This window comes from Delphinapterus leucas, chromosome 20 (assembly GCF_059928025.1).
Source record: "Delphinapterus leucas isolate spDelLeu-1000000601 "Yukka" chromosome 20, BTC_Dleu_Yukka2, whole genome shotgun sequence".
Classification (NCBI taxonomy): domain Eukaryota; kingdom Metazoa; phylum Chordata; class Mammalia; order Artiodactyla; family Monodontidae; genus Delphinapterus; species Delphinapterus leucas.
Genome location: NC_143148.1, coordinates 6,169,927 through 6,183,643, shown reverse-complemented (window position 1 = coordinate 6,183,643; position 13,717 = coordinate 6,169,927). Strand labels below are relative to the sequence as shown.

The following is a 13,717-nucleotide window of genomic DNA, read 5'->3' as shown; positions in this document are numbered from 1 at the left end:
CCATCACCACCACCATCACTCAGCAGCAGCAGCAGCACCTTAGCGATCACCATCATTACCACCATCGCCACCGTCAACACCGCCACCACCATCATGACCGCCACCATCAACACCGCCACCACCATCATGACCGCCACCACCATGATCGCCACCATCAACACCGCCACCACCATCATGACCGCCACCATCAACACTGCCACCACCATCATGATCGCCACCATCAACACCGCCACCACCATCATGACCGCCACCATCATGATCACCACCAACACCGCCACCACCATCACGATTGCCACCATCAACACCGCCACCACCACCATAATCACCACCATCATAATCACCACCATCAACACCGCCACCACCATCATGATCGCCACCATCAACACCGCCACCACCATCATGACCGCCACCATCATGATCACCACCATCAACACCGCCACCACCATCATGACCGCCACCATCAACACCACCACCACCATCATGATCGCCACCATCATAATCACCACCATCAACACCGCCACCACCATCATGATCGCCACCATCATGATCGCTGTCACTTACTGAGCACCTACTGTGTGCCAGGCATTGGCTTCACTGCTTTATACTCATTAACTCAATGAATCTTTGTCTCATGAATGAGAAAACAGTGGCACAGAGCATAAATGCCCCAAGTTCATACATAGTTATACTAAGTAACAGTGTGCTGAATGAATGGCTGGATAAATAGATCGATGGATGGATGGATGATCGGTCCCCACCTCGGATCACACAGGTTAAAATGGACAAGGCCAAGACTCAAACAGGCACCTAACAGACCCCAAACCCAGTGCTTTAATTTACCCCTTAGGTTAACTGCCCAATCTGAACAGCCCTGGTCTCAGAGAGACCCAGATTCACTGGGATTGAGCCCTTCCCGTAGACAGCTATTCAAGCTGATCCCAGACTCAGCCAGTCTAGACCAAACCTATAGCCTTTGGTTCTGGTTTCCCCCAGTGCAAGTTCTTCTTGACTCATCAATCCTACCCCCTGGATACTCTCTGGCCCAGACGCTCTCAGCTCAGAGACTGGCAACTGCAGCCCTGACTCTCCAAGGCCAGGCGCAGAGCCCTCTGCTCTCTTGCCCCTGCCCCTCCCCATTCCTTCCGCACCTGGTTCACTACACAGATGGCGTACTGCAGTGGCTGGGGCTGCAGGAAGGCGCGCAGGTGGAGGAGCAGGTGCTGCAGGTGCTGGGCTTGCCCGCAGTAGGGCACCACTACCGCCATGTGGTGCTGTGCCCAGCAGTCAGGTGGCCAGTATTGGCCTCCCAGCCCCACCAGGGCGTTCTTTTCCACCACCTGCTCCATCGTCACGTTCTCTGGCATCACCATCTTCAAGGGCCCACCTGAGAGAGGCAGAGGCCAGGGATGGTCAGGGACCCACCCCAGAAACCCCACCACCCAGCTGTATTGGGTTAAATCACGCCCCCCACAAATTCACGTCCACCCAGAACTCCAGTATATGACCTCATTTGGAAATAAGGGCTTTGCGGATATAATTGGTTATAGTGTGGTCATACTGGTTGACGGTGGGCCCTAAGTCCAATGACTGGGGTTCTTATAAGAAGGCCATGCAAAGAACCAGAGAGAAAGTAAGTGGCCACAGAGGCAGAAATTAAAGTGATGCTCCTCCAAGCCCAAGACTGCCAGCAACCACCAGAAGCTAGGACAGAGGCACAGCATGGTGTCTCTCAGAGCTTCCAGGAGGAACCAGCCCTTGACCACATCTTGATTTCAGACTTTTGGCCTCCAGAACCGTGAGGGAATACACTTCTGCTGCTCTAAGCCACCCAGCATGTGGTACTTTGTTATACCAGCCCTGGCAAACTAACATGCCAGTCCGAAGGGCTCTGAGCTGGGCCCAGTCCCTTCGCCTCCCCGCACCTCCTTCTGTGTTCCTCCCTCGTCTCTCCCCCGGCTCCCACGCTTCTCGTTCCTCCCCCAGCAAGCTCATCACCTCCTGTTGCTTTTCTCCCTGTGGGCCCTGATGGTCCTCAATCTGTCTCCTGAGCTCCAACCCCAACCTGCCTCCCAATTGTCTCCTCCTGGGTGGTTCTCCGGCCACCCACTCTCCCTACATCTCAAACCAGCCTCCTTCTCAGTTCCCGCTCTCACTGAGGGCTCCACCGACCACTCACTCGCCCCCAGCCGTGCCTCTTCTTTCAGCAGCAGACCATATTTTTTGCCCAAGATGGCCACAACAGTATCGCGTATCCAACAGGCCCTTCTTTTTTTTATGGCCGGGGGGGGGGGGCGCACCACACAGCATGTGGGGTCTTAGTTCCCTGACCAGGGACCAAACCCGCACCCCCTGCAGTGGAAGCAAGGAGTCTCAGCCACTGGACCGCCAGGGAAGTCCCCAACATGCCCTTCTCACAATGTGGCTCTGACACTCTTCCTGCTTATTGAGAAGTGAGTCTCTGTCCCCGCCCCTTAAAACCGGGCGGCCTTTTATGACTGTCCCAGTGAATGGAGGATGGCAGAAGTGACAGACGTTATGTGGCTTTTGAGACTAGATCACATAAAAGTCCATTTGGCTTCTGCCTCGTTTTCATGAAGACTCACTCTTGAAGCCTTCAGCTGCCATGGAAGCTCTGTGGCCACCATGCTGTGAGGAAGCCCAACTAGACTGTGTGGAGAGACCCTAAGATCACATGAAGAGAGTGAGGTGCCCAGCCAGCTCCTGGTTGCTTCCACCCGCTGCTGTTCTAGCTCCAGCCTCATCTCACCACAACTGCCCAGCTGAGCCCCTCCCCCAAATTCCTGACCCCCCCACACACACACACACTCTGAGAGTTAATGATTGTTTAAAGATGGTAAGTTTTGGGGTGGTTCGTTTTGATGCAGCCACAGATAATACATAATCCGTTGTCCCCAGTCACCAAGCCCACTGCCTTCTGCTTCCTGGTCCTGCCCTACTCCTCAGGGATTCCTGCCAGCTCCCCGAAGCCCGAGGTGCGGCTGGGGGCGTAGGAGGCCCCTGCAAGCTTACTGATGTAGGGAGAGATGATGGGGCAGCTGGGCAGACCCTCCTCACCGATGTCCACAGGGTGGATCTGGCTGAGGTTGGAGTACCCGTCCTGGTGAGGGATTTCCACAGAGGAGACCTGAACCAGAAAAAGTAGCCCTTCCCCTTCCTCAGGCTTGTCTTGTATGAGGAAGCACAGGAAGGAGGCGCAGCCGTGGCGGTGGTGGTTCCAGTAGAGGAATGCCCCTGCCGGCAGCAGCTGTACCCCCAGAAATAAGAGAAGCCCCCACCGCTGTACCTTTCTGGGAAAGGAAACAGAAGGTTTCTGTTGGAACAGATGGTTCCTCCCATCTCGCAAACCCCTCACTCTGGCCCCGGGTGGCTCGGTCCCAATCTCCTGCGCCCATCCTTCCCCGACTGGCTCTGCACACGCCACAGAGGGGAGGGCCAGAGGGAGAGACTTGCTGAAGCCACTCAGGGCCACCTGCCACGCGCACATCTCCAGCCTCATCTCTCCCACCTCTGGCCACACCGCCACTGCACGCTGGCTGGGCTGCTCCCCTGGGTGAGCGACCCAATCTCTCTAAGACTCGATGTCCTTGTCTATGAAAAGGGGCTTACGGCTGGATCAGACTCGCTGTGCGAGGACCCGCAACGTGCAGGAGTCAGGGTGACACGGACTCAGCATTTTCCCCGGAGTGGGCCAGGTTCTCTCACATCTCCAGCATCCTGGGATGGAAGGGAATGACCCCACTCCTGCTCTTTCTGGGTGCCCTCTCCCCTCTGCCACCACAAGCACCAAGTAGCCCCTCGCAGCTTCCACAGCCCCTGGATCTCCCTCTACCACCATCTAATCATCGTGGATTGTGACTGTCCGTATCAGCCTCCCTCATCAGACGAGGGGCCTGCTGAGAGCAGGGTTCAGGACTGACTCAGTTCTAGGTGCCCAGCATTTCCCGGGACAGCAGGCCCCGGGAAATGGATGAATGAGTCAATGAATGAATGAATGGGTGGATGGATAAGACGCTATTCACCACCTGCTAAACCCCTGCTCCTCCTTCAAGAGTTCCTTGTCTAGGGACTCTTCTCCAAGTCCTTCACTCTCGTCTACACTCTGTCTGGCCTCTCCTGGTCCCAGGCATCTCTGCTGTCACAGCTCTGGTCAGCAGACCTGGACAGATCCGAGTCCACTCACTCTCCCTCACCAGCCCCGGAGCTCTGGGAGGGCAAAGCTCGGCATGACTCACCTCTGGGTCCCAGCATCACCCAGCACATGAGCTGAGCGTTCACCTATTGATTCATCCGGGTTTACTAAGCACGCACTCTGTGCCAGGCGTTACAGCGGGAACCAATGAAGCAGCCAGAAAGACAGTCAACAAAAATCTCCGCCCCTCCCCCGCCTCCGCCCCCATGAAACCTACACTCTGGTAGAAGAGATAGGCAAGAAAATGGATAATTTCAGAGCGCGATAAAAGCCTATATATGAAAGGAGTAGAGGAGGAAGGGGAGTAGAGAGTCAAGATTCAGAGAGGTGACCTCAGCCCTGGTGGCTGGCGAGGCAACATTTAACTGAGCCCTGGAAGACGGGGTGGAGGCGGCCACGGGGAGTGTCTCTGGCAGAGGGAACAGCAAGTGTAAAGGCCCTGAGGCAGGAAGCGGAAGATATCGGAAAGAGTGGCAGGGGACTGAAGCTAGATCAGAAGGTCTCTTCTGTGGTCTTCCCTGGTGGTGCAGTGCTTAAGAATCTGCCTGCCAATGCAGGGGACACGGGTACGAGCCCTGGTCCGGGAAGATCCCACATGCTGTGGAGCAACTAAGCCTGTGTGCCACAACTACTGAAGCCCACGTGCCTAGGGCCCGTGCTCCGCAACGAGAAGCCACCGCAATGAGAGCCTGTGCACCGCAATGAAGAGTAGCCCCCACCTGCCGCAACTAGAGAAAGCCCGCATGCACGGCAACGAAGACCCAACACAGCCCCCAAAATTAATTAATTAATTAAATAATTAAAAAAAAAAAAGAAAGGCTCTTCTAGGTCACGGTGAGGGGGGAGCAGGAGAGCGGTGTGATCTGGGTCACATAGATAAAAGATTGCTCTGGAGCGAGGGTTCGCAACTGGGGAAGTTTCTGCCTCCACCCAGAGGACATCTGGCAACGTCTAGAGACATTTTTGATTGTCACAAATGGTGGGGGGATGCTGCTGGCATCTGGTGGGCTAGTAGAAGCCAAGAATGCCCCTGAATATCTTACAATTTACAAGATGGCCACACCCACACCCCATAAAACCAAGGATGTCAAGTACTGAGGTTGCTAAACTGCTCTACAGGCAATGTGGTATGTTCTTCAGCAATGCAGGGTGACACAGCGGGGAAGAATGCCTTGGTCTCTTTGTTTCTCCCTCCCTCCCTCCCTCCCCTTCTTCTTCCCTCTCCCCCGCCCCCACCTCTCTCTCTTTCCCCAAAGAAACTTCTTGGCCTTGAGACCTGGGTCGCGGTCAGCACTGGTCCCTAAGGAGGACTGGGGAGTGCTCTCATTTCCTGCTCTTGCAAAGACTCACTCATGACAAGGACTGATTCATGGACCGAAGGCTTCCCTCTGGCTGTAGCATGAAGAACAAATCCTGGGTTTTTTTTCCCCTTTCCTTTCTGTGTTTCAAGGGCTCCCAGCTGATGGATGACGAACCCTGTTTTGAATTTACACTTGGAAAGAAGTGCAAAGTGGGGATCTTGCGGAAAGATGGTAGAGAATGAAATGGGATCAGGGGAAGTTCTGCTCCCCAGGTTCATCACAGGGGACACCTGTCGGCTGGAAGCAAATGGGTCCCATGAACAGAAATGGGTAGGATTTGCACTGGTCCATGCTGGTCCCCGTGATCGTTCTGAAGCCAAAGGTGAAGAATATGAATAGATGCATCAATGAGCTTATGGAAAGGCACTGAAAAGTTACATACAGGCTGATGTCCTTGTCACTAAACTGGCGAGTATACTTTTAGATGAACTACAAAACGATCTCGTTACAGAAGCAGGCTCAGGACCAAGTCTCAAATGTGGGGCAAGACAGAATGTGATCAGGGATAGACAATCCTCCAACTTAAGGAAACAAGAGCATTACGGAAATAAGAATCTAATCTCGGTAGCAGATTCTGTTGTGGGATAGGCATCAGGTAGAATTTCTCCCAGCCTTTCAGCTGGAAAGGCAGCTTTCAAAGGAGCGCTGTTTCAGAGAATACCATCCAGGCTTTTGAGTGGCACATCTAGAATTAGACACTCGTCCTTTAGGCAAAACGAGAAGAACTAGACCCCACGTGTATGGTGGAAATGCACCCTGCTCACACACAGAAGGTAAAATAGTCAAAAACATCTCAGGAGGGCTTCCCTGGTGGCGCAGTGGTTGAGAGTCCGCCTGCCAATGCAGGGAACACGGGTTCGAGCCCTGGTCTGGGAAGATCCCATATGCCGTGGAGCAACTGGGCCCATGAGCCACAACTACTGAGCCTGCGCATCTGGAGACTGTGCTCCACAACAGGAGAGGCCGCGACAGTGAGAGGCCCGCGCACCGCGATGAAGAGTGGTCCCTACTCGCCGCAACCAGAGAAAGCCCTCGCACAGAAACGAAGACCCAACGCAGCCAAAAATGAATTTAAAAACAAACAAAAAAAACATCTCAGGAACTTCAGCCGGATTTGGTGCTGTCCTTCAGGGACCAAGACCAGTCTTTGAAATACCCTGGGAGAGTTGGCCCTGCAGCCATTTATGGACGTGTTTGCTGGGATGAAAAGAGCAGGGCTCATGACAATCCCCATGTCCCAGCTGGGAATGCTGCGGGTGTGGCCCACGCCTGAATCATGCCACACGGGCCAGTGTCCAGCTGCTCTGTGAACAGGAGGTGCCAACAAAGCCTCGATGGTGATATCTCCCGTTCCGAGGCAGGGGGTCAGTGAGCTTGGAGGAGTGAAGAGTCTCAGGTGGGGTATGTCCTCTCAGGAGCCTGATTCTTCATGCAGGAGTTGGATGCATCAGTGGTTTCCGGGGAGCCACCAACAGAGCAAGTGTGTTAGTTACACATCATGCTGGTTACAGAGTTCAGACACCCAGACTCACATTCCCAGATGTCCTCCTCATGCTGGGACGGGAAAGCCTGCTGCTATTGAAAGTATGGTTTGTCTCTTGGAAAACCCAGTAAAAATGACCCCTCAGATTCCACAGGATACATGAGAGGCACTTCCAGAGCCTGAGGGTTATGTAGATTTCAAATGATTGTTTTCTTACTCCTGGTTTTTATAATTAATCTCTATTATATCCATAGGGATTATGATTTAGTGCTACACAGTGCTACTGTATTTGGGGCTCTTGATGATGAAAGTTAAATTATAAACAATCATTAAAAAAAAAGAATTTGCTAATCCCAAACTCTAGTCCTCAGTATGTCTGTGAGTCCGCTTCTGTTTTGTAGATAGGTTTATTTGTGTCATATTTTAGATTCCACATATAAGTGATATCATATGGTATTAGCGGATATATACTATCATATATAGGATGCATAAACAACAAGGTCCTACTGTAGAGCACAGGGAACTATATTCAATATCCTGTGAGAAACCATAATGGAAAAGTATAAAAAAAGGATGTCTATACGTGTATAACTGAGTCACTTTGCTGTACAGCAGAGATTGACACAACCCTGTACAGCAACTATACTTCAATTTAAAAAATTAAAAAAAAACAGAATTTGGCAGTATTATCATGTGACTATAGCTGTGGAAGCACAAAGGTGTGTTCTTATTACTTCCTCAGAAAACAAAAAAGATTCCATCTCACTACCATTGAAAGGTAAACCGGGTATGATAAAATCAATTTTATGTTTTGTTTCTCAAAGTTATGTAAGATTCCAGGAAAAAATTCTGATGTCTTAAACTAGCAGCAATGTTCGTGCATGGTACATGATTCAAATTAGTAGAGTGTACACCCACATTTTCCAGCTGACACGGTACCGTTTGGTCTAATAATAATCTTATACTTTCATTTATAGGCAAGAGGGAAGGTGTGGAAAGCAAACCATCGAGAAGCCCCTCTTTCCAAAGAAAATCTCACGTTAGAAACATGTCTTCTTTAAGAATGAAAGCCAGAGCTTCCCTGGTGGCGCAGTGGTTGAGAGTCCGCCTGCCGATGGAGGGGACACGGGTTCGTGCCCCGGTCCGGGAGGATCCCACATGCCGCGGAGCGGCTGGGCCCGTGAGCCATGGCCGCTGAGCCTGTGCGTCCGGAGCCCGTGCTCCACAGCGGGAGAGGCCACAACAGTGAGAGGCCCGCGTACCGCAAAAAAAAAAAAAAAGAATGAAAGCCATTTTTTTCAGTCAAGAAAACATCTTTCTGCCTGCATCTGTTAGGTTCAGATATACATGCCCCAGATCAGATTGTGCTTTTTGCCCTAAGGCAATCCCTAAACTTCCTGACCTCCAAGGAGGTAAGAAATGTCTTTGGGGATATGCAAGCTGTTTCATCTAACAAAGCAGAGATCTTCCAAGTGGGGTATATACACAGAACTCCCTGGGCGGTGGCGTGTACTTCTAGTCTACTCATTTTGATGAAGGTGAAGCTTGGCTCACGTTGGGATGTTCTGTATTTAGAACAACCAAAAGCATTATAATTAGTGAAGCTAATATTTTTAAAAATTTAACTGGAATGTTTTCAGGGACAAATTTTTCAAGTTACACTGAACACAATATCCAGGTAAACTGGTGCACATTATTCTCTAAGATAATTAAAACCTATCTGAGTCATGTCACGAAATATTTATTCCATGAACAGCCTACCCTCATCTCATGTCACCTTATAAAATACGTGGTTTCTACCTGTAACAATAACAAAAACTTGTTAATGTTGAAAAATTTCAGGTATCAACTTAAAATGAGTTAGGTGGTGGTACAAAGCTTTTCAAAATGGCTTTGGGGTCTCCCAAGCAAAAGCGTTTTAAGATGACTATGATATATGCCCCCCCCCACACACACACACACTCACTCAGACTTCTTACATCTTAGCTAGTTTCAAGACTTATGAAAAATTGTTTTAGCCATTCCCTAAATCGTAAAACAGTTGCTAAAGGGAAAATTCATTTACTGCATCATAAGTACACATATTAAACTTCTTGGTTAAGGTCCCTTGTCCTGGGGAGTAGAGCAAAGTGAGTTTGCTATTTGCTAAGACTTACTTGTAGTCCAGAACAGGGCTATCCAACATAATAACAGGTCACAGATGTAATTTAAAATTTCCTACTAGCCACATTTGTCGAGTAAAAAGAAACAAGTACAATTACTTTTTAATATTACACTTAACCCACTGTATAAAAAATATTACCATTTCAACACGCAATCAAGATAAAATATTTTAGTGAGGTATTCCACATTTTTTTTTTCACATAAAGTCTTCTCATCTGGTATGTATTTACATTTTCAGCACAGCTCGATTCAGACGATCCACAGTTCAAATACTCATTAGCCACATGTGGCCAACGGGTACCACTCTGAACAGCCACGCACCTCAGACGTCTGTACACAGCTCTTGTGTGCCTGGCAAAAACCTATATGCTCACATCATTCGGTTCCATTTCTGTCCATGAGTTCAAGCTGGTTAGTGGTCTTGTTCAAATCTTCCACAGCTTTATTGTTTGTCGTCTACTTGATTAATTACTGACAGAGAGGTCACAGTGCTTCTGGAATGTGTCAATTCCTTCCTGTCGTCCTGTTAACTTTAGTTTTATTTCTTCTGGGACTATGCTGTTATGTGCATCCCAGTTTGGAACTGTTTCATCATCCTGGCTGTTCCTTTTTCATCTGGGATGACATTTTATTACTGATAGTGCTTTCTGACTGAAAATCTCTTTTGGTTGGTGGTTAACGTGGCTAAAAGGTTTCTCTGAGTTCTTTGCCTGGTATATCTTTTCCCACCCTTTTACTTTCACTTTCTGAGCCTGTTCATTACATGTGGATCTCGTGTATATAGCATATAACATCTTTTTTTCTTCTTAATTCTCTTGGTGCTAGAGAAAATTCTGCTTGTTCCTATTTTTTCTACAGCAAAACATATTTAAAAACATATTTCTTAACGATTTCCCTCAACCTAAACCAACGTAAGGTAAGCTTTTAGGTTTTATTGACTATACATTCCACAGTGGGAGTCCTGACATGAATCAAACACTTCCCTGGTGCTGGTCCGTTTCATCCTCAAAGCCACCCTTTGATTTCACAGAAAAGGATACTGAGGCTCGAAGTCACTCAGGTGTGAGAAAAGAGCATGAATCTGAGTCCGGGCTCATGTGTGTGACTCCCAGGAGTCCCTGCTTAACTGAGGGTGCGTCTTAGGGGACAAGGGTGGTAGAGTTCATGGAAGGCTTCCCCAAAGAGGTAATATCTGGTTAGGTCCTGAAGAATGAGTAGGCATTCAAGCCCCAGTCAAAGTGGGCGAAGGGTATTCTGGGCAGAGAGACGGAGGCAACAGAGAGCTTGGTGTATTTAAGTAGCGACGGTAATGGTAGCTAATATCTGCGGAGTGCTTACTGTGGCCCAAACACTGTTGTAAGCATGTACCTCTTCCCAACCTCAGCACTACTGACACTCTGGGCAGGTTAGCTGTCTGCTGGGGAGGCTGTCCTGTGTGTTAGAGATCTACTAACATTGCTGGCCTCTACCTACTACCTACTGGATGCCAGTCCCCCTCAACCCAGTTGTGACGACTAAAAATGTCTGCCAAATGTCCCCTGGGGGACAAAAATCATCCAGGTTGAGAACCACTGCTCTACTCCTGGACTGGACTATTTCATCTCTATCTTACAGGTGAGGAAACGTAACTTGTCCACATTTACACAACTAGATTGTCATCCGAGGATCTGAACCTCCGTCCTTAACCACCACATCTGACAGCAGCAGTCTCCTGCCCGAGCTGAGTGTTCACTGGGGCGCAGATAACAGGAGGATACAAGAAAGGAGAGGTAGGCTAGGAGCAGCTCAGGAAGGGCCTTGAATACCTGGCCTGCTCTGTTCCAGGCTTTCTGCCCAGTGATGCTAGGGACCCAGATGCAAATCCAACCAAACCCTTCTCTCAAAAAGCACCCAACCCGGGACTTCCCTGGTGGCGCAGTAGTTAAGAATCCGCCTGCCAACGCAGGGGAAACGTGTTTGAGTCCTGGTCCGGGAAGATCCCACACGCCGCGGCGCAACTAAGCCCGTGCGCCACAACTACTGAGCCTGCGCTCTAGAGCCCACGAGCCACAACTACTGAAGCCCACGCGCCTAGAGCCTGTGCTCCGCAGCAAGAGAAGCCACTGCAATGAGAAGCCCATGCACCGCAACGAAGAGTAGCCCCTGCTCATCGCAACTAGAGAAAGCCCACGCGCGGCAACGAAGACCCAACGTGGCCAAAAGTAAATTAATTAATAAATTAAAAAAAAGAAAGAAAAAGAAAAAGCACCCAACCCAAAGAGATGCTGAAACAGAGGCAGCCACAACCCAAGGTGACAGGGCCTCTGACAAAGTAAGGGACCAGGGGCGTGGGAGCCCAGAGGTGGCTTGTTAATCCAAGGCAGGGGAGAAGGGATCCTGTGGACTTCCTGGGGGAAGTACATCCAAGTGGCTACCTGGAGGAGAAACAGGAATCAGTGTGGCGGGGCAGGAGGAGTGAGGGTTGGAAGGTCTTCAGGAAGGGGAGGGAGCATGTGCAAACACCTGGCAGAAAAAGTTATTTCTCCAGCAAAGGTGGGGACCTGCCAGAGGTGCAGGGGTGAGAGATGAGGCTGCAAAGTCATCAGGGGCCAGGTCACAAACACCAGGCTGAGGGACTCAATCTTCACCCTCTAATTGACAAGCAGTTGCAGACAGTCATCCGCCCTCTCCAGAAGCCCTCGACACCAACTCAGTCTCTCCCCTTAGAAACTAAGTTAACGTGTTACAACTGCTGCCCCAGGGGAGTGACATAAGGAACCAGAACACTGCCCTCCACTCTTTTCACAGCTCTTGCTAAACACCAAGTCCTGTCTTGAATGCTTTACATATATGAAATCATCTAGTTCCTCCAACAGCTGCTCTTATTATCCCCTGAACAGAGGAAGCCCAGAAAGGTTAAGACACCTACTCAAGGTCACACAACTAAGCAAGTGGCACACGGAGTGACGCGGGCAGGCTGGCTTTCACATCCTCTTTTTTTTTTCACTGAAGCCCAGTTTAAGACGAACCTTTTTTTTTTAACTCACTTCTCACTCACTATGTGAGTGGTGTGGAGATCCGCTTAAATACTTAAATAAAGAAACTTTCATAGCGAGGGACTAAAACCAACACAGCAACACCTGAATGTATACTAATTTTGAGGGTAGAAAACTAGGCACAGCAGAATGCCACTTAAGCCAGGGCCCCTGAGCCTCGGCACTACTGCTATTCGGGGCCCGGGTGATTCTTTGCTGGGGGAGGCCATCCTGTGCAGAGTACGCTTACCAGCATCCCTGGCCTCTGCCTGCCTGATACCAGTCACACCCTTCCCCTTGCACCCCCCCCCCCGTCGTGACAATCAAAAATGTCTCCAGACATTGCCAAATGTTCTCTTGGGGATAAACTCACACCCAACTGAGAACTGCCTTAGCTTATCTGTAGGTTGCCTGAGATTTTGAAATTCCCAACTCACGGCTTGCTTGAAAAGAAAACTTAGGCCTAGCCCCCCAGAAAAGGCAGCCATGCCTGGTTATGAGACTTTAATGAGACGAAAATTATAAAAGTTTATGGCTTGGTCAATAAACACTTTGCTGTTAACTCATTTATTTTCACACACACACTCTGAGGCAGGTACTATAGTTATCACCCCCATTTTACAGACGAGAAACTTGAGACGGTGCAAGGGAAGTGCAGAGCACCGGTGTCTGGCACGTGCTAACTCCTTATTAAGTGCCCCCCACCCCCATGCCCTGGTTAGCAGCAGCTGTAACCTCTGGGCTCCTGCAGCCCCTGACATCTGGAACCTCCACATCAAGCTGTGACATCCTTATCTCCCCAACCAGGCCCGATACACCTGTGTCCCAGAGAATAGGACCTGGCACACAGAAAGCCTCAGGAAATGATTAACAAATGAGTGAACCCGATGACCAGGCTTCAACAAATAGGTTCAGACACCTAAATGGCCCCCATCACTACTCTCTCAAGGGCTTCACAGGAGTAGAGACAAAAGGATCTCAGAATATAACATGCAGGAGAGGCGGCAATTAGGGGGCTGAGGGCGTGGACCTGGGGATCAGGGCTCCGGTAGACTCTTGGGAAGGTGCTCCGTTTTTTGGTTTGGGGGGACTTGTTCCCCGGGGAACCCTCCGTCTTACGGGTCTCACCTGCCCTCCATCCCGAGCTCTGCCTTCAACTCCACCAGGCAGAAGGCGTGAGCACTGACTCCTGACCCAGGTGCGCGCATGTCTGCTCACCGCGTTTATGCCCCGAACCCGCGTAGCGAACCGCAAACCACTACTTTTCGGCTCCGCCCAAGCATAACGCCCCCAGCCCGCACGGCGGCGGTCCTCAGCCGGGGCGCACACCCGCCCTCACGTCAGTGGGGGCGCGCGCAAGAACCCAAACTGTATCCCCGATCCTTGGAACCGGTCCACCGCCCTCGCTACCTCTCCCTTTCGCACCCCTATCCCCTTCGTACCCCCGCCCTGACGCCTCTCCACCCCCACCACAAACTCTACCATG

General features: G+C 50.4%; 1 pseudogene; it reads right to left on the bottom strand.

Annotated features, from left to right (window-relative positions):
* The window catches only part of LOC111181131 (beta-1,4-galactosyltransferase 3-like), a 30,492-nt pseudogene extending 17,250 nt beyond the window's left edge, over window positions 1-13,242 (bottom strand).
* Window positions 13,243-13,717: the final 475 nt, after the last annotated feature.